This window comes from Protopterus annectens, chromosome 3.part0 (assembly GCF_019279795.1).
Source record: "Protopterus annectens isolate FY-2018-M chromosome 3.part0, PAN1.0, whole genome shotgun sequence".
NCBI classification, from domain to species: Eukaryota; Metazoa; Chordata; order Ceratodontiformes; family Protopteridae; genus Protopterus; species Protopterus annectens.
In genome coordinates this window covers 439,334,975-439,362,843 of record NC_056731.1, presented here as the reverse complement: position 1 = coordinate 439,362,843, position 27,869 = coordinate 439,334,975, and positions in this window count along the sequence as shown.

Genomic DNA, 27,869 nt, shown 5'->3' with positions numbered 1-27,869 from the left:
ACACAACCCTAAAAAATTTTGGACATCCATTAAAAATATCTTAAATCCCAGCCAAAAATTCACCCCGAACACCTCTTCTAATAACTCACCACTCGGAATTGCTGTACAGTTCAACTCTTATGTTATAGATAGTATAGTATCTCTAACAAAGGATTCCTTAGCATCTAATCCCATCCCTGCACAATAGCCACATATCACCACATCCACTTTCACTTTCAAACCTGTGCCCACATCATATACAAAACTATTCTTAAACAAACTTAAACCATACTGTTCTTCAGCTGATGATCTCACAAGTGATTACCTAAAAGTAGCAGCCAATAGCATAGCCAATCTTGTCTCAATCCTTATAAATGGGTCAGTGCAGGAATCCCACATTCCCTCTCCCTGCAAAAAGTCACACATTATCCCTCTGCACAAACGAGGAAATTCAACAGACATTAATAACTTTGGACCTATAACAATCTTATCTCCCCTCACCAAAACACTTGAAAATGGTATTCAAAAACAATTGCCAGACTATCTCCTGCAGGAAGAACTCCTTTCCCCTATACAACATGGCTTCCACCCTTCCCATAGTACTAGCACTGCTCTTCTAACCTATATAGTTACTGCTAAATTATGGATTTCCATTTTCAAGTAGTTATTAGATATTAGACAGGCTAAAGGGTAAAATAAATTGTGTTTCATTTATGCATGCAAGACAGTTAAGCAGAAAGAAAAATAACCTTGCTGGCCAAGCATGGAAGACAATTTATTAAAAAGAAAATATAAGCATAAAGTGTGCAGACAGAATGTTCTTTTCTCAAGGGAAAGATCAGCTACAGAATGTTCCTTAATGGAATATTAAAATAAGCATATACAAAGCCAGAGACCAAGGTTAAAAAAAGTAAATAAGGAAATGTACTAGACTAAAGCAATATATTATGCTGTGTTCAGGATAGCAGCTCAGTTAAGGTTAGTAAGTTCATTCAACGTGTTGCTTTAGAGAAGATGGTCAATAAAGCTAGAGATAATGGCAAAGTAGTTTCTTCCTTATGTCTAGACTTGTCTAAAGCCATCGGCACAGTTTATCACAGAAAACTTCTACTTCAAATGTCCTCACTAGAGCTGTCTCGGCCCACCCTTCTGTGGTTCAAAAGTTACCTGTCCAATAGGTATCAGTGAGGAAAATAGCACTCCATGCTTTCTCATTGCCTCCCAGTCACCACTGGTGTACCACAAGGCTCTATCCTTGGTCCCCTTCTCTTTAACATTTTCACCAACGGCCTCTATATTTCCAAACAAGAGGCCACCCTAATACAATGCACAGATGATTCCACTCTCATTTGCACATCTGACACCATGGTACACATCCAAAAAATTACTCAGGAAGCTGTAGCAGCCACTGAAACATGGCTTTGTAACTCACAACTCATGCTCAAACCAAAAGAGACCAAACTACTACTTTTCCCCCCAAATATGTCTCTCATGAAAAAACAAAATTTAAGTCCTCTCTGTTGATCTTTTTTTTTGCAATCAGTTCTCATAGCAAACTATTAGGGGTGATAGTGGATGATAATTCTAAAGTCGACCTGGATATACAAAATTGCATAAGAAAAACTAATAAAAAACTATGGATCCTTTACAGAGCCCAAAACTTTCTCACCGATGCATCTAAAACTACACTTCCCACTACTTATCTCCTCCCCAGTCTTTTTTATAGTGCTCCCATCCTTACTAATCTCCAGGCTTCACAAACATTAAAACCTGAACAATGCTATAATGAAGCTGTTAAATTTGCAGCACACACCCCTTTCAGAGCCCACCACTGTATAGCACTGAAAAGCCTAAATTGGTTAGGACCACATCAACTAACATACACACAACGTCTTACCACCTATAAAATTATCCAGCATCCATCTGCCTGTCCAGCACTAAAAACATTCTACCCAACTATGACCCCTGTTGGTCACTGCAATCCAGTGACCAAAAACTCCTGTCTGTTTACAAACCTAGTAGATCTGCTGAGCATGGGTAGTACTCATACAAGGTTGCTAAGGCCCTTACAATTAAACAGGTCTATACCCTCCCTTGCATCTTTCAAAACCACTCTGAAAGACTTCCTGGCTAAAATCTGTCTCTGTTCTTTCTCAAAACCAGGATAAACTATATCCCAAAATGTGACAAGTACCTTTTCATTCCATATACATCCTTACTCCCCCTTCTTCACTTACTTCCTTATTGCTATTTAATTATCTTCCCTGACTTTCTCTCTAATATAACATAACCCTGTTTTTCACAGACTTCATATTGCAATTCCTATTTGTTTTAGACTAACTTACATTTAATTTCTCTATAAACTGTCCAAAATTTACTAAATATTAAATGATTGTCATATACCTTCTATCAATTCTTAACCGATGTTTTTACATTATGTCTAATTTGTTATGATTATTTAAACTACAGATGTTTCTGTTTTATTTTTAAAGATTGTAAAATGATTGTTCTTAAAATGTTTTGTAATAATTTGGAGCTTTTCTCCCCAGGTCTCCACTGAAAATGGGCTTCTACCAAATCAGACTTTCCCAGTAATCAAATGTCAATCGATCAATCAATCAATCAATAAATAAATCTTTAGCTTCTTCTCAGTTATCTCTCACTGCAAAGTTCAGGTCATTTGTGTTGTATCCTGATCTGAATCTGAACCGATTGTCTCCCATATTGCCTTCTACTACTCTGTGTAGTCATTTACCAGCCACTGTCTCCAGAACTTTCATGCAGTGTGCCAGGAGTCTGATAACTCTATTATTTATTTATTTATTTACATTTGTTGACCGGGAGAGTCCGACTGGACACAGGTCCATTTTCAGAGGAGGCCCGGGGAGAAAAGCTCCACATCAAGTATTACTTGCATTATACAGTTAAAAAACATAGCATTTAAATACAGACATTAGTCCAGCAGAGACCGTAAGACAATAATAAAACATAGATGTAAAACAGCTGTAGAACACAGTCCAATTTTAAAATATGGTGACATATACTAAACATGGTTACAAATGTAGTTGAGATTCATCAGTGAACAATTGATACAATCTGTTTTGGAGGTACATAACAGCCATTAGCAGTTGTTGCTACAAGAAGTTAGTATTATGTGGTAGGTAGCTGGGAACATGAGTAGCCAAGCTTGCTAAGAGCAGGTTGTTGATAGGGGGTCGAGAGAGGTAGTGGGTGGGTGGAGTGGATGGTATTAGAGGGGGGCATTGCAAGGGCATATCTGGCAAGTTGTTAAGTGTGATTTTAGTATTTGAAGTGGGTGCAAGAAGTTACAGAGGTAATTGAGGATGGGAGTTTGGCAATAGTGCAGGAGAAGAATGCTTCTCCAGCAGAGTTATTGGCTCTTGTGACCTGTAGGAGGTTTTTGTGGCTGGATCTTAGTGGGCTCATGTTTATGTAGGGTTGGAGTAGATTCTGGTGGGATGGGACTTTTAGTGTTTGGTTTATTAGTTTGTGAGCAAGTGCGAGTTGGTACCATTGAAGGAGGTGGGGGAGCTCTAGCCAGCCCAGTTCCGCTAGTGAGAGACAGTGGTGAGTACAGTAGGAAGCCCCTGTGGCGAATTTGGTGATATTGTTGTAGCAGGTTTCGAGCTTATTTAGGTTGCATTGTCTAAGGTTAGTAAATATTGGAGAGGCATAGAGTAGGGTACAGATAACATGAGAATTTGCTACCGAAATTTTAGCTGCTTTGGTAAGTAGTTGCTGATTTCTATATAATGCTCCTAGTTTTTTGTGCACTTTTTTAAAAGTCATGGAAATGTGAATGTCAAAGTTCAGTTTATTGTCTATTTCTACTCCTAATAATTTGGTGTGTTCTGGGTTGTCTTTTGCTGTGATGTTAAAGTGAGAGCTGTCTAGGGTAAGTTTGGTGGGTTGGAAGATTAGTAATTTTGTTTTGTTTGGGTTGAGTATTAGTTGGGCATCGGATAACCAAGTTTCAATTGAAGAAAATGCTTCCCGTGTGACTTTTTGCAGTTCGGGTAGGGAGTGGGCTGTGCAGATGATGGTTGAGTCATCTGTGTATTGTATGAGTATGCCATGCATTGTGGCTGAGGCAAGATTATTGGTGAAAATAGAGAAGAGTAGGGGTCCCTGGATCGACCCTTGGGAAGCCCCTATGGAGACTGGTAGTTGGGGGGATAGGTTGTCCTGCCATACAATTGCTTGTTGGCGGTCAGATAGGTAACTCTGAAACCAGTTGATGACTGGTTGAGAGAAGGATAGGTTATCGAGAAGAGAGATGAGTTGTTTGTGTGGGACCATGTTGAAAGATTTAGAAAGGTCAAGGAAAGTAGCTGAGGAGAGATAGCCAGCATTTTTATTTTGTAAGATGGTGTTAGAGAAAGATAGTAAGGCAGTGGTGGTGCTATGGTTAGGTCAGAAACCGTGTTGTGTGTTGGAGAGGAGGTTGTTAGTAAGAAGGTGATCTGAGACTTGAGAATGAATGCATCTCGCTAGTATTATGGAGCATGGCGAGAGAATAGCTATGGGGGGTAATTGGTTAGATCTGTGGAGGGGCCTCCTTTGTGTATGGGAATTGTGTGAGACTTTCCATAGTGTGGGAACATAACTTTCTGACAGATCTGTTAATTATGTGTGAGACTTCCCATAGTGTGGGAACATAACTTTCTGACAGAGATCTGTTAATTATGTGTGAGACTTTCCACAGTGTGGGAACATAACTTTCTGACAGAGATCTGTTAATTATGTGTGAGACTTTCCATAGTGTGGGGACATAACTTTCTGACAGATCTGTTAATTATGTGTGAGACTTTCCATAGTGTAGGAACATAACTTTCTGACAGAGATCTGTTAATTATGTGTGAGACTTTCCATAGTGTAGGAACATAACTTTCTGACAGAGATCTGTTAATTATGTGTGAGACTTTCCATAGTGTGGGGACATAACTTTCTGACAGATCTGTTAATTATGTGTGAGACTTTCCATAGTGTAGGAACATAACTTTCTGACAGAGATCTGTTAATTATGTGTGAGAATTTCCATAGTGTGGGAACATAACTTCCTGACAGAGATCTGTTAATTATGTGTGAGACTTTCCATAGTGTGTGAACATAACTTTCTAACAGAGATCTGTTAATCAAGAGTGATACTGGGTAGGCCAGAGCGTCAGCTGCAAGGTGAAGGCATTCACTTGGGAGGTTGTCTGCTGCTAATCTGGTGGTTTTAAGTTTAGTTAGTAGTTGCTTTATTTTGGAAGTAGGAACAGGAGATACAGGAGGTAGGAACTCTGTACTGCCCACAGTTGTAATGCCCCCTTTGTTCTTGAGCTCTGGCATTAGTATGCTTATTCTCCTGTCATCTGGGATATGTCTTTATCTCCATACCCCTAGGAGTACCCTCAGGAGCCATTTCTCCCCCAAGCCACCCAACATCTTTATCATATCTGCCTGACCTCATCTAAGCCTGCTGCTTTTCCTGACTTCATTCCTTAGAACTATTCCTACTTTTTCTAAGGTGGGCTCCTCTTCTTCTTTCATTGTAGCCTGTGTCTGGGGTATTACAACTTCTGTGGGGTTTCTTCATTCAGAAGCTGCTAGAAATACTCCTTCTATCTGTCTGTGATGTCCTGTAGATTGATGAACATGTTGCTGACACCTTTTATGAAGGGTGTCTGATGACTGTCTTCTTACTCTTTCGGTATTTGCCATGCAACCTGAAGTAATTTTTGTACCATCTACTGAGTCACTATCTAGAACCTGGTAGAGTACCTCTTGTGCCCTGTTCTTTGTTAATGCAACTCCTGTCTTAGCCTCTTTGTTAGCCAACCAGTATTTCTTCATAGCCATGTCTGTCTTTTCCATCTCCCACTTTTTCTGCACTCCTTCTTTCTTTTGATAACTTCCTGGAATTCTGTATTCCACCACCAGCTTTCATTATGTACCTTAGTTCCAAACCTGGCTCAGCCGCATATCTGTTTTATAGTCCTCACACATGCTGTTTTGAGGTGCTGCCATTCTTGTTTAACTCTACCTATTTCCTCTGATTCCCGAGGTGCTAGAGCTCTAAGTAATTCCTTGAACATTTGTGCTTTCTCTCCAGTCAACTTCCAGGTCTTCAGCCTAGTCTCTGTTGACCTTGTCTGTCTACTCCTTGTAGCTGATTGTGTCAACCAGTGGTTTATGTTGTGCGCCAACTATCTCAAACTCTTAAAGCAAGAAATCTGTACAAAAGACAAAATCATAAATAATTGGGGGACAAAAGCCCAAAAATAGGGACAATTTTTAAATATTGCTCTTGCAAACTTAGAAAGTTGATAGAATAACACATTTGCATTGCATTAGGGTATAGAGTCTGAATCTCAAATGTCTGTCATTATTTTATGACTTCAGTCCTCAAAGATTTGGCAATGATTTGCCAGAAGATCACAATTTTATGAGTAATAGTCCAAAAATATTAAGCAAAAATCTGGACATTCTGCTAAAATCTGTACAGTTGAGAGGTATGGTGCCAACTGTGTCATTGGGGATGACTTTGCAATTGATAATTTTACCTCAGTGCCCTTTCCTTACTAGGAAGAAGTCTGCTTGAGTTGCATGATCTTATGACTGTCTCTCTTAACCAGGGCAATAAGGACACATAGACCATTACCACCATAACTCTCAACCAATCAGGGGCAAAGCCAGAAATAATCAGGGATAATCAGGGGCACATTTAAAATATTATTACTATTAAATTGAGACATTGGCAGAATAAGAGAATGTGAATTAATATACATTTTCTAAAGTAAAAATCTATAACTGTAATTATTGTCATTATTCATTAATTTTATTTACCGCCTTTTGTCCAGAAGTCACCATTTTAGAAGGGATTAAAATGGAGAGAGCTAAAAATTAAGTCAAAATTAGGGATGTTCCTCAAAATTAAGGACAGTTGAGAAGTATGCCTCCCACTGTTAACATGGGTCCCTGGCATAGGCTGAGTAGGCTGGGTTCTCAACCTAGTTATCACTGTCAAATATCCAAGCCCATTTTTGGTGATTGTAGCCAACCCAAAAATCTTGCCTATAGACATGTTTAGCACCACTGAATGGCTAGGTCTGTCACAGAGTGCAGTCTGTAATCTGTGCTGTCTATTTAGAGAATACTGCACACCACATTTGATGCTCAAACAGGTTGGTCTGTACAAGTCTTGGTCTGACAGGCATCATCTAGAGTCTGTGCTGCTGTCACAACTCTATTCTTGGATCAGTTTATGGTGGAAACACTCAGCATGTTTGGGAAGGTGGGAAGAACCCCATAGTAACACAGGGAGAAGTAATATAATCACAAAATTTGATTATTGCACTGTTGTAACAATATTGGATATCAAGGTTTGTTTGAATGAGGTTAGTGCACATGGGATGAAGGTTCATAGGTGTTTTCTAGGCTAATGAACACAAGGGCATTTTAAGCCTAGCCATAAATCCCCAAATCACTGACAAGTTCTGATACCCTTGATAAGTGTAAGCAGAAGCTTGGGAGCTGACACATTTACAAGTTTGGGCCTGGGAGATGAACCATTAACAGGTTGCCTGTGCCCATTAGAGACATAGGTGCCAAACCAGGGATGAATTTCCTGTTCCCCATCCAAATGTCCAGATTTCACTTGAATTGGGTTAATGAGGAACTCTGCTTCACGTGGATAGGAATTTGTGTATCTAGGCTGAAGTGGTAAGGGAGACTAGGTACCTGATTTCAGAATAAGACGCAGTTTGGAGACTTCCCGGGCACTGGACTGCCTATTAGTGTCTGGTAGTTTGTGCAGAGCTTAAGGCTGCAAGCTGTAATTCCTGTAGTACAGGGTTGGATTCTGTCAGGATTCATTTGCCGCCTGTGTTACATTAAGAAATTAATTTAACCAGAGATTGCTCCTGAGTCACCCCAGAAAAAGGGACTTTGTGTCCGGTGGCCTTACTTGGTTAACAAATAGGAGTATTATTATAATTATTATTATTAGCTAATACAATGATGGTAGGAAGGTGCAGAGGAAGTACTGTTTTAAGATCATGTGCTGTGATGAGGTATAATAATAGTTTAAGTGATACGATTTTAGTGAAATCAGATGATAAATTACGTATGTATGTATATGTTAGCAGGAAGTGTGCAAATGATTTACTAAGATTATGTAAAATTATGATGGGTATAAAATAGAATGTATAGACTAAGTAAATGCTAAATGCAGTTTGATGACATTTTTGAATAAGGAAGGGATCCTTAATTATATAATAAGAGATGGGAAGATTAAGAAATAAGGGAAGGGCATCTTGCTTCAGTAAGAAGAGCATGCTTGTATGTGTATATAGATTGAATTTGTATACCATAATGTTGATGCTGATAGGATTTTCAGATTATATTTCTGAAGTAAGAATATGACTCATAAAGGTGAACAGACTGCTACCAGATAATTTCAGTAAGACAAGGGTTGTTATATGTGCATGAATATTTGTACATGAATCAAGTTTTATAAAAAGGGTTTAAAGATTCTATCCAGTTCAGAAGTTAATGTTAAAGAGAATGTATTGAGTTGTTCTGATTTCATGCTTATGTGGACTGATCAGGAATCACAGAGGCAACTGACAACAGTTTGCCCCATTAACAGTACTGCAAATACATTTTTCTGAAAGCCACATTCATTGAACATCAGTTATGCACCTTTCACCAATGTTTTTGTGGCCATGGAGTCAGGATATGTAATTCAGGAGGTGGGATCTTCTCATACATGGGAGATGCAGAAGGCTTGCCCCCGGCAAAAGAAGTTTGTTTTATTTCTTACTGAAACGGTGTTTCAGTGAAATGTTTTCACAGCATTTGCAGCTGGAGATTTTGTCTTCAGTGTATCAAACTCAATTGATCATTGTCATCTGGAAGACAATAAAGGTGATCTGTGAATAAAGAAATACATTGTTGATATTGGAATCAAATTAACAAAAAGTGTATGCTTCTTGAATGGAAAAAATCTGAATTTTATAAATGTTGGTTCATCATCACATGGTAAGAGGGACTAATCAGGCACAATCTAACATCAATTTGCATATTAGCAGTCATATGAATCACTCTCCTCTTTCTTTAAGGCATACAAAGGACAAATATGTATTGCTGGAAAATATCAGCCAGTGTTGGACATTAAAATGCAAGGAAAGCACATGATATGCAATGCTTCACTTTAATGAATATTTATAACTCTTGCTGGCCAGGAAAATAGATACTTAATGAATGCAAACTAAGATATATGATTTTATCTCCTGCTTTCTCTTTATTCTTGTGGGGTAAGCTAGAAGTCGTGGGTCTTGTGACATGATTTTAGTTTTAACAACTCCACTTAAAGACAATAATTCAGTGATCTTAACTGATAAATACAACATTTCACATCATGGCAGAGCATCACTGACTAGTTAACAAAGCAATACTATAAAAAACACTTTTCTGTAAGGTTATTATAAAACTTTGATGCACACAGTCTGATTGTAAGATTTTTATTTTCTCCTAAGACTCATCAGAGGAATCCAACTGACTTGTTAAGATTTTCCTGTAAAAAGACATCTAGAATGTTTTTCTAATGCATTGTGCAACACAACTACCGTCCATTTCATCTTTTGCTATCTTTTCACCTTTAGTTACAGTTGCAACACTTGCAACATTTGCAGAATAAACTGACCACAAACTGAAAGGCGAATGGAAGCATTTTCTCACCTTTTCTAATGAAGATGTGTATAACCACAGAACGGTGAACAAGATAAACATGAAGCCTAGTCAATACAGAAAAACAGAAGTCTGATCTGCAGCTCTGACTTCAAGATGACACAGAGCATTCATTTTCATTTTTATTACAAATCTAAAATTAAAAAAGATTGTTACAATGTTAGTGATAGCCTGTTTATGGTGACCTAAAGACAGGTCTTAGTCAATTATCTACTCTACTGATGATAAAATAGCATTTAATGGTCAGGAAAGAGATATTAAAAATAAATAGAAGAGATAAACAGATACTGGAGCTAAGTTCTGGGAAAATGGCAAATTGCTTCATGTATATTAAAAGTAACTTCTTGACCTCCTTTCCTAGACATAAAGGCCAACATAGGAGAAAACCTCACTAGATGCCCAAATGGCTGCACTCTGACATCCTCCTGCACTGCTGACCTCCTAACATTGTGAAAGATCAGACCTGCTAAGATGTTGAAGGACCTAATTTCTGACGTGTGTGTAATTGCATCCTTTCAGTCACTACCCAAAGCTTTTAACTACAGGTGAGCATGGCAGTACAGACTAGTCATACCTGTCAATCTGCAAACATCGAAAACAGGTGGAAAGGTCCTTGAAAAACATCCAGCTAAAAATCTGAACATCTAATTTATATAAGATCCGAATACCTAACAGCACATAACCCTTCCCACTTCCAGCAGGAATGTAGGATACTACTCAGAAACATGTTTAAAACAGAGAGTTACAAAAATCATGGAACAGCATACACACTTTACCAAGAAGACAATGTAAAATCTGTAGACTTTAATGAACTGCATTGCAATATTCTACCTCATAAGGCCTGTCATGAAAGGGGATACTGCCAGCACAGCTAGCTGGAATTTTATAAATAATTCTATGTCATTTGTGAATATCGAAATGAAACAAAGAACGTCGCTGGACACTGCTGCTCCTTATTAAAACGTTTATTCAGTACAAACAGAGTCAATAAAAGTGGTAAGCGCTTTCGGGACTACTCCCTTCCTCAGACAAAATTACACATGCAAACAATACTCCATTTAAAAAACAACTCACCCAATAAAATTCAAGTAAAATTCAATAAAAGACCCGCCTATTCTGAAGTGTGAAATACCATGCTCAATACCACAGTACATCAAGCACCTATGCCGGTAGACAGAACACTTGATGACTTGATGAGAGACTTGTCATACAAAGTTAATAAACTGCAGTGTCTGCAATGGCAGAATTTCCACTTTGAAGCATGCATAGAGTATGGTATTGTCCCCAGGGGGATGAGAATTCTATGCATGCCATCGCAAGGAGATCGTTATCCAGATCTCTTAGCAAAATGGCAAACATTGAATCTGAGTACGAGTTTCAAGTATATGGAACTTTTAGTTGAACATTTCACCCCAGAAGTTGAGAGCCTTAAGAAAGAGATAACGGAACTTCAACACAGGCTAGAAGGTAACTACACTGATTATAGGAGCAAAGAACGCATCGATCAGTTGTATGTTACCTTTATGGCCAGTGATGAAAGAATTAAGAAACTGAAATTGGGCAAAATAAAAAGAGACTACGAAGATTTCTCGAATGGGAATATCTTCGTATGGCCCAGGTTTCGAGATACGCCAGCCAATGACAATTCACGTAGAGGGGAGAATATACGTCAACAAGCTAGAGTGAACCAGCAAGTTAGAATGAACCGACGGGCGAGTGCCGTTGAAGAACAGCAAACACGATTGATTGAAACACCATCAAATGCAGAGAAAAATGGATGTGTGAGGGGTGTTATGCCTTCAGTTAAGGTGACATCTGTAACTATGGAACCACAACTAGATGTGTCGACGCATAATCCAGATAAATACGAGGAACCTACAATGATCATTGGTAATACCACTTCCATGCAGTCTTCTGATGCCCTGAATAGAATTCCCGCCATAGCGACTACTTCAGCGGGATTACAGCAAGAGGGTAATACCACAGGAGTTATGGGTGCACGACAGAAGGAGCAGTGGGGAAAGCAACATTTTTTGGAAATGTTGCCCGCCCCCGTGAAAAAGAAGGGGGCATGGAAGAGATCTTCGAGCGAAGATCGAGTGGCGGACAGGAAAAGGAAGTTATTGGACTGACTGACTATAGCTTGCATCATGGTATTGTTTATAACTTATCTAGCTATGTCTTGAATGAAGAAGAATTGATGGTTTTGAACAGAGGGTTAACGTTTATACCCAGTAACAACAGTGTTTTTAATGAGGTTATGATGGATGTCATGCTATTTTGTCGTAATCTAACCTTAAGGATGTTGTATGGTTCACTGAATGATTACAGTTTAACCCTAAAGAAACCTAGTGTTTATGTCCCCCCACTCACACCCACTATGAACTTGCTTCTTAGAAGCTGTGAGAATGATCTTATAGAGTACTTTAAGCAAGGCAGCTTTAGTAAATTTTATAATTTGACACAGAAACAGAAGGAAAGTTTGGATAATTTAAGCAAAAATAGGGAAATTATAATAAAGCCAGCAGACAAGGGAGGGGCGGTGGTCGTCCTTGATGCAAATTGGTACAACTGTAGGCTGAAGCAACTTTTATCAGATGAAAAAACATACATATGCATCAATCCCTTGGGAGTGAAAAGAGTGGTTGATAGGGTTCATACAGCTCTGAAAGCCCTACATTTTGACATGAAAATTAATGATGAGGTGCTTGACTTCTTATGGATGGAAAATGCTATAACTCCCATATTTAAAGCTCTCCCAAAGATACACAAATCTCTGGAGAACCCACCCCTTAGACCGATAGTTTCGGGGAGGGGGTGGGTGACTGAGAACATTTCGATATGGGTGGAACATCATCTTAGACCCTATGTAGATAGTGTGGACAACATATTGAAGGACACGGGAGACTTTTTGAGAAAATTAGGTAATGTTGAGAAAATCACATACAACAGTACTAGATTGTTGATGGTCACATTAGATGTAAACAATTTATTTACAGTAATAGATAATAGTTATGGCATAGAGAATGTAGGCACCCTCATGTTGGATTCAGGGGCTACAGGTGACAAGATTAGTTTAGTGAAAACACTGTTAGGCTTAGTTTTGGAGAATAATGTTTTTATAGGGGGTGATTCTATGTATAGACAGGCACAGGGGGTGGCGATGGGCACCCCCTGTGCCAACACGTATGCTAACCTTGTACTATCACAATGGGAGAAAGTATTTGTATTGAATAATGAAACTTGGCGAAGTTATTTGAAAATGTATGTACGTTTCGTGGATGACGTTTTTATCTTATGGGATGGGAGTTTAGATACATTGCAACTATTTGTAGACCATCTACATTCCACGACCACATTTTTTAGATTTACCATGAAAGCCTCTACAGAATGTATAGACTTTTTGGATGTGAATATAATACAAGAAGGGGCAGACTTTAAATCCAAGTTGTTTAAAAAGGAATGTTGGAAAAATAGTTTACTCCCATATAATAGCATGCATCCACGATACACGTACTCTAACATAGTGCAAGGACAGGTCAGTAGGATCTCCAGGATCTGTTTAGATGATGAAGATTTTGAGAAAGAGTTAGTGACACTTAAAGGTTGCCTGCAAGATAGGGGGTATCAGAGCGAGAAGGTTAATAAAGTTATTAGTGATAGTAAGGGCCATAGGGGTAATAAATATCGACTTTGGTTAAAAAGTACGGGTATAGTTGAAAGTGAATCAAGGGATAGGACTACAACATTTAAAGCACCACAGGTGTCTTTCACATATAGTAGTAATATAGGGGACATATGCCATATTGTCCGAAAAAAATGGAATATTTTGACCAGTGATGTGAATTTTCACAATGTAGTAGGACAAGGACCCTGTTTTAGGTATAGACGGAATAAAAACCTTAAAGATATACTATGTGGAGAAAAACCCATTAATAGTCGACCAGTCTCCCTAATTTCGGCAGGGACAGTACCCTGCAAGAGATGTAAAGCTTGTGGCCATATTAACAACAAGAATTCAGTATTCACTCACCCTGTAACTGGTAGGCAGTTTATTTTAAAAGGTAAGGCAACGTGTAACACCACTGATTTGGTTTACCTGGCAGAATGTAAACACTGCCCTTGTTTTTATGTGGGAAAGACAAATCAAATGTTTAAAACTAGGATCTTTCAACATATGTCAAGTATTAGGAATAAAGATCCACATAATGCACTCAGTAGGCATATAGAAGAGTTTCCCACACACAGTTTTTTGTTTAGGGCTGTTGTTAACATTAGGCTCACCAATAGGGGGGGGTGATTTGAAGCATAAAACTGAATTATCAGAATCAAAGTGGATTGTTGAATTAATGGCTACAAGAGCACCTGGCTTGAATGAAGCAGTACCAATAAGGCCCACACTTCAGAATAGGCAGGTCTTTTATTGAATTTTACTTGAATTTTATTGGGTGAGTTGTTTTTTAAATGGAGTATTGTTTGCATGTGTAATTTTGTCTGAGGAAGGGAGTAGTCCCGAAAGTGCTTACCACTTTTATTGACTCTGTTTGTACTGAATAAACGTTTTAATAAGGAGCAGCAGTGTCCAGCGACGTTCTTTGTTTCATTTTGGCTTCACATCGTAAGCTGGACTTTGGTGCAGCACCTAACTTCTTTGTGCAATGTCATTTGTGAATATCAACATGATTTATGTAGAAGTGTGACAAAGGGAGATACTGCCAGCATAGCTATCTGGAATTTTGTAAATACTTATATGCCATTTATGAATATCAACATGATTCATATAAGATGCTTGTTTTACAACTGTATTAGAACTGTATGTCATGTATATCAAACCTGTTTGTACAGACGTGTGTTGAAAAAGGTTTTTGCAAAGAGCTTAAAATGTATTCACAGTGTGCCTTACTGGAATAGAACAGAAATGTACATGCACTATTGTAACTGTTTAAATGTATATATTTTAATAGTGGAAACTGGAACACAGGAGGATAACTTCAGGAAAAATAAATGAAAATAATAATGAGATTTATTATTCAAACCATCTTTTGGCAAGATATAACTTAAAAGAAGATAATTGGTTAAATATAGAAATATTTAGAAAATTTCTTGCGAATTAATTAAAATCTAATCTAGGTACTAATTCTACAATAATCCCTAAAATATTATTCTTGTTTTTAGGAATTAACTCACTGACTAGTTCTAAGACTATTTCTTTTTTTTTTCAATTTTTTTTTTATTTTTCATAATAGAAAACAATGCATACAGAAAAATAGAGAACATTGCAATTATGAACATTAAAGTAAAACGTTGAATTATCACAGGTTGTTGTTGGGTATAAAGACAATTTAGCTGTGGTACATAAAAAGAAGGGAAAAAAAAGGAAAAGAAGGCATTGTAATCAATCTAACCAAAAACACTTATATACAATATTTACAAAATAATATGCTACCAATCCTCTACAGAGATATTAAGGGGAGGAGGAAAGATAAAATTAATTGAGTTGGCAGTGGATCTCCATTTAATAACAGGAATAATGATATGTATTGCACTAAATGCAGGGATAGGGAATTATTCGCTCAGGATTAAATCCATAAGATGTTTCCATAATTTGCTAAAATAGGCTCTCTTCTTGGGACCCTTTATAATGAACTTATGAGCTGAAATGTGTTTGTAAGCCATCTCTTTGAAACCTCTCCAACAAAGTCTGGTGCGATCCATCCAGTTGTTTGTGATGTATAGTTTAATAAAGGAACAAAGAATAATTAAAATGTGGAGTTGTAGTTTAGACAACTTAGAGGTAGGGATATGTAGAATGGCTGTTTCCCATGAAAGTGTGGAGTTATAGCAACCTATTTTTTGCAGACGGACTTTTAAAGAGCACCAGAGTTTGTGAGAGTGGTTGCAGTCCCACATAATGTGTAGTAGATCAGCTCTTGGATAGGGACAACAAGTGCATGAGGGGGATAGATTGGGGTTAAATTTATTAAGTGTTACAGGAGTGTAGTAAGAGTTATTGTTCAGCATCAGTTGGGTATATAAGAGTTTTTTGAAGGGGGAGAGTTCTAAAGTAGATTTTATGGCTGACAGTTTTTGATCCTCTGTAATAGGGGAGCCAAGGTTATTCCAATAGTTGGAGAAAAGACAATTCAAATTGTATAGCAAGGTATTCAATAGTTTGTAGGAGGATGAAATTGTTTTTTAGGGCTCGAGATTGCAGAAATGATTTCACCTAGTTTGATGATTTCCTGAATATTGGGAGAGAGATTGAAAGGTTGTGCAAGTATAATCTCTCTTAGTTGCCGGAGAATAACTGTGTATTTGTTATTGGTCCCAAGGATTAACCATAGCTCGGCAAGGGTTTTAGCCCTATATTTGAGGATATCCCATATATTAAGATCCTTGATGAGATGAAATTCAGTGAGGTCAAACATTTCATTATTGATCTTGAGATTTGGATTATGATGTAATGGTTGGAGAAGGGGTAAGATATTTTCAAGGTTGATGTCTTTAATCAGTTTTTGGAACAGCCTGATTTTATGTTTCAGGGATTGAGCTAGTTTACAGTTGGTCGTGGAAGTAATGGATAGAAAGGGGATAGCCTGTGGGTTAATTTTGTTAGAGATAATATGGTGATGCCAAATATTTTCATCCAGAATGGATAATGGGTATGAGCTTTACTGTTAATATTTGAGATAGACCAGACCCTATTAGAGCAGATGATCTTGTAGTACAGTTGAAAGTTTGGAAGGCCTAGCCCACCTTTCTCCTTAGGGTAGATTAACTTGGAGTAAGAGATCCTGACTGACTTAGGAAACCAGATGAACTTGGCTATATCTTTGTTAATTTTGGAGAAAAAATTATTAGGGACTAACATATCAGAAGCATTGAATTGATATAGGAGTCTGGGTAGAACATTCATTTTCACTATTGCTACTTTGGATAAGAACGCTAAATTCAGAAGTTTCCATCTTTGTAGATCTTGATGTATACTAGACCATGTTTTTAATAGGTTATTTTGAAGCATAGAAGCTTGGTTATGTTCAAAGTGAATACCTAGATATTTAAGGTTATATGTTATTTGGAAAGAAGACTCAGGAAAATAGAAAGATTCATGGGCATTAGGGTTGATTGGGAAAATATGTGATTTTTTATTATTAATTTGGTATTCTGCGGCAATAGAGAAGTTCCTGACAGCGTTTAAAATTTTAGGTAGATCTGAATTGGGAAAATGAAAGTATAGATTTAGGTCATCTGCGAAAGCTGATAATGCAACTTGAGTATTTAGGATTTTAGGAATAGAGTGGTGTGAGTTTTGGGTGATATATAAAAAAAAGGGCTCAATAAAAATGTTAAAGAGAAAGGGGGAAAGTGGGCACCCCTGCCTTGTTCCATTGGTGATCAGTATTGGACTGGATCTCTGTTTGTTTATGTATAGGTATGTGCGTGAGTTTGTATAGAGTATTCTGATCATATCAGAGAAGGTTTTAGGTACATTAAAATGAGACAGGGTAGCAAACAAAAAGTCCCAATTAACTCTGTCAAAAGCTTTTGATGCATCCAGAGTTAAGGCGTATATCGGGTTTTTATCTTTTTTTGTAAATTGTATTAGGGAATCCAAAGTTAAGGTATTGTCCCATGTGTGTCTATTGCTCATAAAACCAGCTTGGTCAGGGGATATTAAGGATGGGAGCATCTTTTGGAGTCTATTAACTAGAATAGCAGCAAAGATTTTAATGTCAACGTTTATTAACGAGATTGGTCTATAATTGTGGGGGTCTGCTTTATCTTGTTTGTTTTTTAATAACAAGATAGTTTTTGAGTTGTTCCAATGGAGGTCAGTAATACCCTTCTTTATAATAAAGTTGAAGACTTTCAATAGAATAGAGGAGATTTTTGAGCTAAAAGCTTTGAAGAAGTTAGTGGTAAAGCCATCTGGGCCTGGGGATCTGCCTACTTTAAGGTTATTTATGATGTTTTGGATTTCTTGAATGTCGAGCGGGGCAGATAAGAGGGAGACTTGGTTTGCTTTAAGAGAGGGAAAATTGATGGAGTTGAGAAAGGACTCCATCTGTGGTTTAAGAGTGTTGCGTTCATTTCTACTATAAATATCTGAATATAGTTCATAAAATAAATGGATTATTTCAGAATCTGATTTGTAGATTTTACCCTAGTAATAGAGAGTGGAGATTCTAGGAGCACCATTATTGTTTTTTAGTATTCTTGCCAAAGTTCTTGAGGGAATTTGTGCCCATTCAGTATATGTTGCTATAAATTTTTGTTCCTGCAAGGAGTAATTATGTGAGTGGAGTTCAAATAAATCTTTACGTGTTGTATTGATCAGTTCGTCAATTTTTGGGTCAGGGAATAGTCTCTTTTTTTCTAAAGAAGAAAGTTTTAAGGACAAATTAGTTTCTTTTTTTGGTTGAGTTTTTTAAGAAAGGGAGCTTTATTAATCAAAAAACCTCTCATTTCAGCTTTGCAAGCCGCCCATTGGATGTCTGGTGGAATTTGGGACTTTTTAAGATTAATGTCTAGATCCAATAGCATGTTATTAATTTTATTTAGTATATCCTTGTTATTTAGTGAATTATTGTTAAGGGTCCAGTTAGCGAAGGTAAATATAGGGGTAGTAAATCTAATTTTGAGGGAGATTTTTGCATGATCTGAAAGAAATCGGGGTTCAATATTGAATGTATTTTTAAATTTAGATAGAGGGTCTGAAATTAGAAAGAAGTCTAGACGTGACCAGGATTTATGGCAATTAGAATAGAAAGTATATAAATTCTCTTTGGTCAAGATATTACTAAAAGTAATAGTGTCAATAAGATTAAAATCTGAGATAAGTTCCTCTAGGGCTATAGAAGCTTGGAAGTTATAAGAGGAAGAGTTGCTGGTGCGGTCTAAGCTAGGATCTATTACAGCATTCCAGTCCCCACCTACTATAAACAAGTAGTTTGGAAATGAGTTTAGTATATTATAAATTTCTAAAATAAAGGTTTGTTGTTGAGAGCATGGTCCATATAGATTCAAAAAAAGAATTGGTTTGGAGGAGTCTGGGAGCATAGAAGTGAAGTAACACCATCTACCATTTATATCAGATTTAAACTCGTTAATAGCTTCCTGGAATTGTTTCTTAATTATAATGGCCACACCCTTCAAATCTGAGCTATCACCGGCACTTATTATAGACCTAATCCATTTTCTGTTGTTTTCTTTCTCCCAATCATCTTTAGACAGATGTGTTTCCTGAAGAAAACAGATACTAGCCTGGGATTTAAAAACAAGGTGGAGTAGCAATTTTTTTTAGCAGTATTTTGTAAGCCTTTAATATTCCAAGAGTCAGCAGACCAACTCATGCAGGTTAACACTAAACAGGGTATAAGGAAATGTTATATATTTGGAACCTTATTATTAGATATGGAAAGATTAATGAGTGTTGAAAAGAATCTGCACTATAATTGAAGTAGAAAAGGGAATTGGAGAACCACATCAAACCTGTGTCTGTAAAAAGTTTAAATGTAAAGGAAAAGGTAGCAAAATACTCCTTCTGACTCACCCCGGTGCCTACCCACCCAAACCCCTTAAGTGAAGAAGTACAAAACCAAACAAAAAATAAACATAACAATTCTATACATATGTACAAAGAAAATCTCATCCAAAAGATCATCAGACTAGATCCCTACTACAGTGCACATAAAGCATCCATACATGAAAAGTAATCCTACTAGTATTTCAAATAGCTATGACACAATGTAAATAAACATATAGATACAAGCCTGTTTGCTTAATCTTAATGCGTATGAAAAATGAGGATCTATGAATTCCATGGAAAACAGACTTTATACAATTAAGAACAACTCTTATGGAATCACAAACAGAACAGGTACTATGTAGGATTGGTACACAACTAAAACCTCATGAAGCTTATCATATACAAAAACATGTTACTGGTGTATATAACAGTATAGCAGAAGTTGTAAAAGTTTAAGGAGCTGAACAATATGGATATTTGTGATGTAGTTGGGCAAAAAAGTATTTACATTGATCAGACTCTGATAATAACAGAACTGCTTTAAATCTATGAATCTTGTTACATTACTGTACCCCTCCCTCCCATCTGAGTTAAACATTTACTAGGTATAAGGACTTCTGATTGAAATTTGAGTGGTCTTTGTATCCCCTTCTCAACTGTTTTCTGCATGTTTAATTATATCATTAAATTACTTTACAGCCTTATGTCAGATTCTGTGGCCACCTTGCCCCTGTTGGCATCTTACACATGAATATTTCTTTAATTCCCATCTCTGAATATATATTTACATATCTGTAATCTTCAGCCATTTCAGTAAAACAGGAAATCAGTGTTGCAATATGTGTAAGTGGTATCACACTGGCTACTTTAGATGTTTGTGACCAATTAGTGATTACTACAGTTGATCGGACTTTGCTATAATCATGCTTTTATCTAAACAATCTTGCTACAGCATCCTACTGCAGTTATACTAAACAGCTCCACATGACATCTGTTAGGCTGCTAACTGCATTGTATTAGCTTAGTGTGTGTTTGTTTATTTGTTTAAGCATGTTGAACACAAAATTTATACATCTTGAAGAAAGGAAGGTTAAACAGACTAAAACAATCCCCGCTCAGCGTAACTAGAGTGCCCCTAATGCAGAAAATGTTTTTTGCACTAAAATGTGTAAGCAGGACCCTAATTTTGTATGCAGGAACAGTATGCTACATAAAGCGCTGTAAGCGCGATTAGTAGAGGTCGAACCTAATGAGCGTGCACTCCTGAGAGTCCCCAGCTAAAGATATCCTACTGGGAACCTCGTGTTGTAGATAAGTTCCTTGCTTGACACGTGGATCTGCTTTAGGAAGGAAAAAAAAATGTTTTAAACGTTTTAAACAACTTTAACCATGATAAACGAACTGTATTGAAGCTGGGTTAGTGAGCGGAGTTGTCACTGAAGCATCCGGTGAGTAAACTGAGTTTATATGAAGTACATCTGCTAAAACGCTTGTATTAGTATTTTATAAAGGTTCAGGAACCTTGTTGAATACTTTAAGGAAGGCTTCTCTTGCTTCGCTTTGGGAGGTTGCAGTATATTTAATGTCATTTTGGAAGAAGATCAGTGTGTTTGGGAAGCACATTTGGAATCTGATATTCCTTCTAATAAGGTCAGAACAAAACAGAGCTAGTTTTTGTCTGTTTTCCTTAATAGAAATGGGTAGCTCTTGAGAAAAGGTTAATTTGTGATTGTTCCACATGAAATTTTTGTGTTTTTTCGCCGAGTACAGAATCTTTTGGGCAATCTGAAAGTTAAGTAACTTTGTGTAGATTTGGCAAGGTGCTGAGGTGTCTTGGCGTTTATGTAGCGCACAATGGGCTCTCTCAATTATTACATTATTTTCACCTTCTGAGTGGAGTAGTGATTCAAATATTTGCTTTGTGACAATAGGTAAGCCTTGACTATCATAGTTCTCTGGAAGACCTCTGATTAAGATATTATTACGTCTGCTTCTAGCCTCGAGGTCTGTTAGTTTTGTCTGTAGATCTGATATAGAAGCTGTTTTGGCATGCAAATCATCAGATAAGGACTGTATTTGAAACTCATTAGACTGTATTTTTTGTTCAAGTGTGTCTACTCTGTCAACAATTTGATTGATGGATTTTCCTAAAGTAGAAACTTGTTCCGAAAAACTTTGTATGGCAGAATGAATGGGTTGGAGGGCCTGTTTCTTCTTTGGTATTAATATTGCTTTTAATAGGCTCCACATTTTGTTTATTTGTTCTCTGTCTCTTTGAAAGACCCTCTTTTTCAGGTGAAAATATTGCAGAGGATTTGGCTTTTGTTGTTTGTATATCCATTGTAGTAGGATCATTTGTCATTTTTATCTGTTTAGCCATGTGGTGTTAGGAGTATTTCAAGTAGAAGCAGGCCCCCTGGATCTCTTGTGGAAATAGCACCTTGGAAGAGCCAGAAAAGTTGAAAAGCTGTTTTGAGTCTTGCCGACTGCAAAAATAATGAAAGTTCCGAAGATATGAAGGTAAAATAGCTCTTTTCGAGGTATGTAGAATCCTAGAGAATGTAGTTGAGGTAGGGAGCTCTGTGCATAAGCTGTACACTAGACGACCACCATTTTGGAATCCCTAAGACTATTTCTATATCTATGATTTATAAAATCTTGAGAGCTGAAGCATGCTCTTCAGAGGATACCTATTGGAGTTATGCAACAAAAATTAACAATAAACCTTTTTCTGAAACTGAGAAATCTGTAGTTTTTAAATCTATAAACAATTCTTCTACCTCTATATATTGGAAAATCTTTATATGGAATTTCCTTCATAGAGGTTTTTTAACCCCACATAAAATAGCATTAATGTATAATAAAGAGATAATTAAATGTTGGAGATGCAAAGAAACACTAGATGCTGACTGGATGCACATGTTCCTAAATGTTCAATGTAATAACAGTCTGGTCTAAATTTAAAGATTTTACTAAAGCATTGTGGTCAGATAATTGTAAAATATCGGATTCACCAATTTTGTTTAATGCGCCAATACCAGACGCAATTCCAAAAACACAAACACATCTTTTATGGTTACTTCTTGCAGTTGCAAGGAAAATCGTTACAACAAACTGGAAATGCTAGAATTACCTCTCATTTCTAGATTTTATTTCTTTAGTAAAAATGTCATGTAATAGGGAATTGCAAACAGAATGTATCAGAATGTCAAATATCACTCATAAAAATTGTCATGGTTGAAACTGAAAGATCTTTTAGATAAATCTTAATTTTAATAAGGAATTTTTATAGTTATGGACCTTGTATATAGTTTTTCTTGTTTTATTTGTTGTGTTTTAACTTTGTTGATTCTTATTGTCATTATTGAGCATTTACTCATTGTATAATTCAAATTTGCTTAAAACTCAATAAAAATATTTTGGAAAAAAAAAGAAAAAGAAATGAAATTAAATTACTTTATGCCTAGGCCATAAAAAGATGTCATATTTCAGTTTCAAGGCAGCAAGAAGACACAATCCCCAGGATTCATGAACCTTGCGCCAGGTGCACGCATAGCGTAGGCGATACAATGCCAAATATGTCCGCCGAGCGATTCAGGTACGATCCAATTCCACGTGCACTACCGGTGTGTGCCGGATCTGCACCGCCCCCGGCGTAGGTATGCTAAACACCCCATGTGCAGTGTTGCACCATGCAAATGAAGGCATATAGCGATCCACGAAGTGGCGCAGGCGTAGCATAAGGCCACGGCAATGTAAACCAAAAAAAATGGTTTACATTTTCCCAAACACAACATAGGAGTAACGGAAGGCTGTCAGCCTCAGGTATCACACTGTTACCATATGCCAATGGCGAAATACACAGAGAATGTCAAAAGAAAACATGCACAACATGTAAATAATAACATAAATGGTATGTCCACAGAAACTCACAGCAGAACCCCAGGACATGTTTGCGGAAGGTGCAAAACAATGAAATAATATGACAATGTCATAAAACAGCAGCGTAATACACATCAGCTTCACAGCCATAATACACTATGGTATGCATGGAAAGCCACAACCACGGTGCAAGGGTTGCCAAGGACTCGCGGCAGTGTTCGGCGTGGTAACTATGAATTAGTAGTCAATGCCATGCAAATGAGGCAGATAATACTGAATCGCAAAACCCCCGCCTGCATAAGGCTGTACCAAACGGCGCAGCGGTAATACACTGAGGAGTGGCCCAGAGGGAATACATATCACCTGCAGAGGGGTGTGCCACTGTAGGAGGAAGCACATTGGAGCTCAGCAAACCTGGGCTGTACATTGCACATCACAGCTGCAGGACCGGCGTGTGGGGAAATAGCTGAGCTGAGAGCACACAATGCACGCAGAGGTGCATGTGCATGAGAATGACTACGTTCCCTTAACCCAGTCATGTGACGCTTGCCCCGCAAATAACATCGGAAACAGGAAGGTAATGTTGAGAATATGAGGAAATGCGGAAGAAGTGTAATTGGAGTAATAATGAGCAATCAACACTAATCAACCCACGAAGGCCAATCGGCGGCAGCTGACAACTCTGCATGCAGAAACCCACAAAATGGGATAGGGGAGGCATATGAATGCAAAGAAAGTAGGGGAGGTAGCAGATTGCAAAGAGTGAAGACATGACACAGCAGAGCCAAGCAGACAGGCAGCACAACGGCGGCAGCACACAAAACGCACGATATGCCATGTCCCAGAAACTAAACATGACAGGGCTCAGCAGGATGCATGCCAGGAAATAGTAGGTGCAACGTGCAGAAATAGTAAGTGAAGGTCGAAAGGTAATCCATTGCAGGCAAGAGTAATGCAACACCAAAGGCAACAGCGTTGCAGTGCCAATGGTAAAACACGGAAGATAATCCCCAGATACGGCCGTACAGACACACCCTATGACATCACCGGGTGTACAGCACAATAGTATAAAGTGTGAAAGCACACAACACACAGCCGCATATTCCCAAACGCCGCACCATAGGTGTAAACACACGGGGAACTTTTAAAATGTACATGTTGGGTGCTGCCGTGGCCGTGATCCATCAGCATGTGCTAGAGACAGACGGTGTTGTGGAGGAGGGTGCCGACAACTACCGTAGGCCTCAGAGGAGAAGGAGAGTGTTCAGACCAAGGGTAACCTACCAGGGGCTACAAGACCTGGAGATAGTAGAGCGTTACAGGGTGGATAGGGACACGTTACAGCAAATAGTGGAGCTGTACCGGCCACGCCTGAGAACAAGAAACAACAGAGGGGAGCCCATCCCAGTGGACACAAAGGTATGTGTAAGCTTGTGAATACTGGCCACAGGTACCTTTCAAAGGCCAACTGGGGATATAATGGGTATCTCACAGGCATCAGCATCCAGGGTACTACACCAGTTTCTGGATGCCATGTTACCATATGCCAATGAGCATATATACTTCCCCAGATCTCAGGAGGAGTTGGCTAGCAATATGCGCCACTTCCACCATGTGGCACAATACCCAGAGGTACTGAGTGCGATAGACTGTACGCACATACAAATCAAGTCACCACCTGGGGAGCAGGGTAGACGCTACATAAACCGCAAGGGATTCCCCTCCATCAATTGCCAGGTCGTGTGCAATGCGCAGGGCATTATCATGGATGTGTGTGCTGGCAGCCCTGGAAGCTACCACAACTCCCATATCTGGCATGCCTCACAGCTGTACCAGGTATTCGCCAGGGGGGACATCCCACAAGGCCACCTTGTGGGGGATGCTGGCTATGCACTGGAGCCGTAGATGATGACTCCCATCAGAAATGCACACACACACATGCAAGAACGCCATAATGAGGCACACGCACAAACCAGAGTAATCATGGAGCATGTGTTTGGGATGCTGAAATCATGGTTCCGGTGCCTGGATACATCCGGTGGAGCCCTGCAGTACTCCCCAGGCACATGTGCCCACATATTCATAGTATGTGCCATGCTACATAATATGATCCTGCGGAAGCAGCTGCTGCAGGGGCATAATGGTGAAGGGCCACAAAGCCCACCACACCTGCCAAGGCCAGTCCAGGCACAGAGGGTTCAGGACCATGAACACACTGTGCCAGCCCCAGTAGGCAGATGGAGGCGTACCCAATATGCCTATGCCCTGGCAAAGAGGGAACATATAGCACATACTCTGACAGCATAGGCCCCATGGACTGACACCTCCCTACCTGCACACACAGTGAAATGGATGGCACACAAACATGACCACCCATAAAGTGTACCGTATGGGTGGCCCCATGTGTGACTCCAACATAGGCAGCCCCCAAACACTGTACACCCAACAGCCAGTGGAGCATGGAACGCCAACACCTGAACAGTACACTGGTCCTACAGCAGACGGTGTTGCTGTATGCTTCCACGTTCGCCGCAAGGTGTATACATATAAACATATATATATATATATATATATATGTGCATATACATATATGTAGATAGATATAATTACATATATAGAAATATATGTACACATATAGAATTAAGTACTACAGTTAAGACAGGGAATCAGAGGGATGTAAGGTGACTGAGATGTAACACGCGATATCTGTACATAGTATACATAGTGAAACGACAACCTGAGCATCCGGGAGGTTTAACAGAAGAGGATACCGCCAACCATGGAACGGGCAACATACCGAAATGCATAACCGTGAGTTGGAATGATCGCCAGACCACAGTACTGTAACAGTACATGCGCGGGTAATAGTATGATGATATGAGGGGGGAGGTAGACACAGCCGCCGGTGTCGCGGCCCACGCAGGTATTGTATGCAACCGTCCCCGTGAGTGCCGTAGTATGTGTATGTGTGCGGTGAGGGTGCCGTGTGTGTTGCTGTGCGAGTGTAATGTGTGTGTCTCCGTAATATGTGTATGTTGGTGCCATGTAAGAGGCAGAGTGGAATAATATGTGTAGGCATACGGTACACTAGCCACAGGCATATGTACACCAGTAATCCCAAAGTAGTAGTGAGAGCCCCACCCCGGCTAGGCGTGTGGCGACGTAGAACGATACAAAGTGACAATGTCCCAGATTGTAGCACAGGAATATACCCCACAGGAAATGGAAAGGACGTATGTACTACTCATGCCCGTATGTACGACACCGATATGCTAATTGCAAAACGATACGTCGGCAAAGTCACACAGCAATAGGTATGTACCACGGAAATACGTATGTGCTACCCCAGTACTGACCGTGGCCACGTCTCGGCCCGTAAACACCGCTGTGTGTTCTACAAGTGTCAAACAAGCAATCCCCACCTGAATAGGTGGCAACCACTGGCAAACAGGCCATCCCAAGAACAGGACCACAATGACTGTAAATATCTGGGACAGAATGACAGGGGATAGTCACACGCATACAAACAACCGCTGATATACCACAGATGTGATGGAGGAATACATGCATGAAGCACACACGCAGGCGATACCAACACCACATGACAACAACACAACCTGCACTCCCATACCAACAGACAATTAACTGTCAACTCTCCAGGCAGGGATGGAGCACACAGACAACTATACCGTGTATGTAGAGATGCAAGGCCCACAACCCATATCCGTCACCTACAACCTCCGATATCCCCCATTGTACATATTAAAGGGATACAAACCATAATAGCAGCACAAACATACAGGCAGTCAATGACATCTGCATAACCGCAACATCTCGCGTGGGAAACACAATCAAAGGTGGATGCATACTTGCATGCGTTGTTTAAAGGAATACAACAGCCATGTTACACATCCGAATGCAAAACGCCATCAACAGATGTCATCAGGACAGGGACACCCACATGTCGAACAAAATACTATACCCAACACACACAATCCACGGCTAACACCACAGCGAAATGTACCTGTCGCCACACATAGCGGCTGCAGTTACACATAACATAACACAATACAGACCATCTCCACGAAGGTAGGGCAAATAGCCAATGCCCAGGTGAGGAATCCAACCATACCCCAGTTACAACGCGTAATGTCCGAATGGAGTAGATGCACAGGTGATATGCACACAATTACTCACGGAGGAACAGCAATTGGTGGGATGAACCCACATGTTGCAGGTATCAACGGATATAAGGATGGCTCCCAGGATATTCAAACCGTATGCTCATACCGAACCAGCAGTGTACAACCAAAAGAGAAATAAAAAGGAAAACCGATACACGGAACAAAACACGGAACGAAACACTGACAAGGTATGTAGAACACACGATATGTATGGGTGTGTAACGCATGATGTGTATGATGAAGCTGTACTGTATGTGAATGGTGTTTGTAAGTAATGACACTTGTCCATAATGGAGAGAGTGGTGAAAGGTGGTTATGTAGTGCTATCCTGCTGAGCATACCAACTACTGTGGACACCATGTGCACAGCAGTTGGACATCATGTACACAGCTGAGACACCACAAGGGCTGCCACAGGGGGGCATTAGAGAGAACAATGCCAGACCACACGCCGTTGCTGGCAGTGGATGTCCAACAAGGAAGTGCCATAGCAGGGGATAGGACATGTATGTATACTGTCACAGCACACATGTGTATGGG